The sequence below is a fragment of the Erinaceus europaeus genome, chromosome 12 (assembly GCF_950295315.1).
Source record: "Erinaceus europaeus chromosome 12, mEriEur2.1, whole genome shotgun sequence".
Classification (NCBI taxonomy): Eukaryota; Metazoa; Chordata; class Mammalia; order Eulipotyphla; family Erinaceidae; genus Erinaceus; species Erinaceus europaeus.
The window spans coordinates 8,989,688-8,995,075 of NC_080173.1; the positions used below are offsets into that span (position 1 = coordinate 8,989,688).

A 5,388-nucleotide genomic window follows, 5' to 3' on the forward strand; every position below is an offset into this window, starting at 1 on the left:
CCCCACAAGCAGGGGGAAAGCTTTGCGAGTGGTGAAGCACTGCTGCAGGTGTCTCTCTCTCTCTCTTTCTCTTTTTCTCTCTCTCTCTCTCACCTTCTTTCCTCTCGATTTCTGGCTGTCTCTATCCAATAACTAAGGGTAATTAAAAAATTAAAAATAAATAAATAATAAAATAAAAGGACACAATGAACCTTCATATTTTGTAGGTTTTGATATTTTCATTCAAACTTTAATGAATTTGTATTCCTTATCAAATTTCCCAAGTCATTGCCTGAGACTCTTTCTGATCCAAGTGTCAGAGACTCCCCAGTAGGAAGGCTTTGGGGAAACTTGAGCTCTCAGAATGGGGACCTCTTGCCACAGAGAGTGAGGGAGGAGTAGATTCCGGCACCTTCCTTCCCTGCCAGGGTCTGGATCCACCCTGTAGTCTACAGGGTAAACTGTGCTCTTGACTGTTTGAACCACCTCCCAGCCCTAATTAGTTGTGTGATTTGCTGAGAAGTTAGTGTCTGTGATGCCCACCTGAAATACAGTGTGGCCTGGGGGGAGCTTTGTCATCTCGTTGCATTACCTAGATGGAAAATTGTATCTTTTACTTACTAAGAGACCCAAAAGTGCACTTACATCTTCAGGTTCCTGCTATAGTTTTTTGGAAGGGGGACACAGAAAAAGCATGGTCTGGGCTCTAGTCTATCTCCTGCAACTCCATCTCTGAGACCTGAAAGACAGAGGGTCAACGGCCACTGTTCTGTGTGACTATAGAACTCAGATACTCACTGGTTTTTCTCTCTAGGGCTGTACTTAGCAGGTGAGCAAGTCAAATCCATCACAGCTCCCAGAGACCCCAGACAACAAGTGTTTAAAATGGATAAATCCAACACAGAGTGCAAACTCAGCAAAGATCTTGGTATTCATCTGTCGGTTAAGGATCCCCTCCTAGGGGTTAGGCGTTTGCTTGTAGTTTATCCATCACAGTCAGTGCTTACATCCCTAGTCTATGGAGAAGAAACACGAGAACCAAAACTCCCCAGAGGTCATACAGAACAAAATATTGGCAGAGTCAATATTTGTACCTAGAACCCAGAACTATCTGCCACTCTCCTGAAGACATTTTGCTCATTCATTTTTAACATTTTTTTATTATCTTTATTTATTTATTGGATAGTCAGAAATGGAGAGGGGAGAGAAAGAGAGATCGAGAGATACCTGCAGTCCTGTTTCACCACTCGTGAAGCTTTCCCCCTGCAGGTGGGGACTAGGGGCTCGAACCCGGGTCCTTGGGCACTGTAAAATGTGCGCTCAACCAGGTGTACCACCACCCGGCCCTGCTCATTCATTTTTTTATTGTTGTAGTTATTATTCTTGTTATTGATGTCATTGTTAGATAGGACAGAGAGAAATGGAGAGAGGAGGGGAAGACAGAGAGGGGGAGAGAAAGACAGACACCTGCAGACCTGCTTCACCACCTGTGAAGCGACTCCCCTGCGGGTGGGGAGCTGGGGGCTCGAACCCGGATCCTTATGCTGGTCCTTGAGCTTTGTGCCACCTGAGCTTAACCCGCTGCACTACTACCTGACTCGCTTCTCATTCATTTTCTTTCTTTTTTAATTTAAAAAAATTTATTTTTTTAAATTTATATATTGCCTCTAGGGTTATCACTGGAGCTCAGTGCCAGCACTGTGAATCCACTGCTCCTGGAGGCCATTTTTCCCCATTTCTGTTGCCCTTATTGTTGTTGTTATTATTGTTGGATAAGACAGAAAGAAATCCAGACAGGAGGGTAAGACATAGAGGAGGAGAGAAAGACACCTTCAAACCTGTTTCACAGCTTGTGAAGCGACCCCCTGCAGGTGGGGGCAGTCAGGGCTGGAACCAGGATCCTTGAGCCAGTCCTTGCATTTCGTGCCATGTATGCTTAACCTGTTGCACTACCATCGACCCCCTACTTTTATTTTTTTCTTTATTTATTGGATATAGACAGCCAGAAATTGAGGGCGCAGGGGAGACAGTGAGGAAGAGAGAAACAGGGACACCTGCAGCCCTGCTTCACCACTTGCAAAGCTTTCCCCCTGCAAGTGGGGATCAGGGGCTCAAACTAGGGCCCTTGTGCATTGTAACGTGCGCTCAGCCAGGTGCGCCACCAACCAGCCCCCAGCTTCATACTCTTTATGTGTACAAGGCTCCCCAACCTGCCTCCAAAGTTCTAAGGAGGCTACCACGCCATCAAAACAGCCCCCCTTCATCCAGTCCCCACACCTCCCCTCTCCTTTACCCCACCATATTTTCCATGGAATCTAAGAGCTTTGGCCACTTTATAAGTGAGGAAATGGAGGCTTCTTGAGGGTGGAATTCAGATTCTCAGTTTTCTGATGGGAAAGTTCCTGGTCTTTCAGCTCTACCATACGTGTGTCTCTTCTGATATCTTCTCCCCGTTAGTGAGCTAAAATGATCATCTTTCACGGCCTGACCTGACTCAGGGCTGCTGTCTGTTTCCTTCAGATATGAGAGACACATGCAGGTCCTGTCACATGCCTGGTATCCACCCATCATCTCACACCTCTCCTCTCCTGCTGGTTATCAAGGAGTCTTGGTATTTTGTTGTTGTTGTTGTTGTTGTTTCTTGGCATTTTCTCACATCAATCTGAAAATTCTCATGGGGGGGCGGTATTTACAGTGCAGTGTGGGAAAAAGGATTGGGAAACACATTAATGGTGTTGGCAGGAGAGAAAGTCCTGATTTGGGGTATCCACGTCTTTTTTCTTTTCTCCTCCTCTCTTCACTTCTCTTTCTTTCTCTTCTTTCTCTCTTCCATCCAACAGGACCTATTTAGAATCCACTGAACCTGGTGAGATGCCTAAACAGAAGTGGAAAAAGGCAATTAAAAAATTTTATTATCAATTTATTTATTTATTTATAATATTTTTTATTTTAGTTTATCTATTATTGGATAGAAATTGAGGAAGGAGGAGGAGATAGAGAGGAAAAGAGACAGAGAGACAGCTGAAGCCCTGCTTTACCACTTGAACCTGGATCCTTGCACACCGGAAGGTGAGTGCTTCACCCGCAGCTCCATCGCCTCACCCCAACGTCAAAATCTGTAGATATAAAGCATCATTCTTCAGTCTTCAGCCCTAGTTTTGCAGTCTGATAATCCTGGGTAGGACATGTTACACTGAAGCAACTTAACAGACCTTAGGGGGGCATGTGTGGTCACCATCACCACCACCTCATCTTATAATCACAATGACCACCACGTAACACGTCCTTCTCCCACTTAGCATCCCTGCCCTTTCTTATAACCATAATCACAGTGGTTTTTGCTAAAATTAAGGACTGGCTTATACTGCAAGTTATGGGAATGGAACATGGTTTTTACCCAAATGTCCAGAGTACTGAAGTACTGTTATTTATTTAGTTAGTTAAATTTGCTTTTTAAAAAATTGTATTTCCGGGAGTCGGGCAGTAGCGCAGCAGGTTAAATACAGGTGGCGCAAAGTGCAAGGACCAGCTAAAGGATCCCGGTTAGAGCTCCTGGCCCCCCACCTGCAGGGGAGTCGCTTCACAGGTGGTGAAGCAGGTCTGCAGGTGTCTCTCTTTCTCTCCCCTTCTCTGACTTTCCCTCCTCTCTCCAATTCTCTCTGTCCTATCCAGCAACGATGACAACAATAATAACTATAACAATAAAACAACAAGGGCAACAAAAGATAATAAATAAAAAATAAATATTTAAAAATTGTATTTCCAAATATGAAAGTGAATCCACTATCTGACATCCTCAGCATCTTCTCATTTCTTTTTTCTTTCCTCCCCTTACTTTATTCCCTTTGCCTCTTTCTCTGAGGGTCATCCTTAGGCAACATGTCTTTCCAGGATCCAGGAAGCTTCAGGGAAAAATGGAAAGTTGAATGATGATGGTGCTCTTTCTGGGAGGTTATTTTGCTTGGAGCCAAGTGATGGAAAGAAGGCTTAGTAGCTAGCTACCTTTATACCTGTGGAGGATAGGAATGAGATCTCTCAGAGGATAAAGAATGGGTCAAATGCTTCTATTCAAGTCTCTCCCTCCTGTGGGTAGTTTCTCTGGATTTTCACACCTGAGGAGAGTAGGTGAGTAAATGGGTGTGTGCTCAGCCTGGCTGCAGAGTTAGCTGTGGACCTGGGAAGACTTGCCCTGCATTGTGCTTTTTTCTCTGTGGTGATGTCGCTCTCAGTGAGCATCAAGAGAATACCAGAACGCCAAGAGTGACACACTGACAGCTTTTCATATAGAATGGGATTCAGTTGAAGAGAAGGGGTTTAGAAAATGAATGGGGGGGGGGGGCTGGGTGATGGCATACCTGGCTGAGCTCACATGTTAGAATGTGCAAGGACCCAGGTTCAAGGCCCCCGGTCCCCACCTGCAGGGGGAAATCTTTGCCAGTGATGAAACAGTGCTGCTGGTATCTGTCTCTCTTTCTCTTTATCTCTCTCTATCCTCTCAATTTCTAGCTGTCTCTACCCAATAAATAAAGAGAATAATTTAAAAAGAGAATATGAAGCTGTACTCTGTTGGTGTGCTTCTAGTTCTGCTTCTGGGATCTCTTCTGTTACATAGCTTGACGTTGCGGTCTATTCACATGGTCATTCTGTTACATTGCTTGACGTTGCGGTCTATTTACATGGTCATTCTGTTACATTGGTTTGGTCTCACTCCCCCTGCCTCCGGGAGATTTTGGTTTAGTCCTTGCTAGTTCCAAGCTTCTTCCTTCTCCCCGCCCCTACCCTACATACTTCCTGGGTTCCTGATGCTGCCGCTGGAGGAGAGAGAGATGGAGGAGCCCATTGTGTTGTGATTAGGTTGTTGGACTGCTTGCCCACTCGTGAATAAAGATTAAACTGCATTCTCAGCTCAGCCATGAGTTTCTGGTCGTCTATGTCTCCCGCCCATGAAGCTAGCCTGGAGAAAACAACAGTACTCCCCAAATCTTATATGATAGATCAATAAAATTGCCTTTGATGAAGAGGGTAAAAAAAGTACCTCCCCCACTACAATTCTCACAATGCTGTATCATGAATGACATAAAAATACAACACAAATAAGAAGACTGAGCTCTGGGGACACTCAATAGATGGTGATGTTATGGGGTGGACCTGAGTGAGAACTAAAGAATGGGGGGGTGGGGATCAATACAACATTGCATTAATGGCAGAGGACAGGGCAGGACAGGGGTTAAGGTCTAGGACAATAGTTCCAGAAGTGACTGTTCACTGGTGAGAACACTAGGCTGAGAAGTTTGTCCCCAGTGACTAATTAGGACACTCATGGCAGTAAGAGAACAAAAGGAAAACATCAGGAACTCAGAGGAAGCAGGAAATGGGCAAACACCCAGGAAGGGAAGTGTGTGGTCTGGG

General features: G+C 45.0%; 1 long non-coding RNA gene across 1 annotated transcript in view; it reads right to left on the bottom strand.

Annotated features, from left to right (window-relative positions):
- Positions 1-255: 255 nt before the first annotated feature.
- The window catches only part of LOC132541828 (uncharacterized), a 317,142-nt gene continuing 312,009 nt past the window's right edge, over positions 256-5,388 (bottom strand). Inside the window, exon 5 of the long non-coding RNA XR_009552913.1 lies at positions 256-2,854. This is a non-coding gene — a long non-coding RNA (uncharacterized LOC132541828). The remainder of the gene's footprint in view (positions 2,855-5,388) is intronic.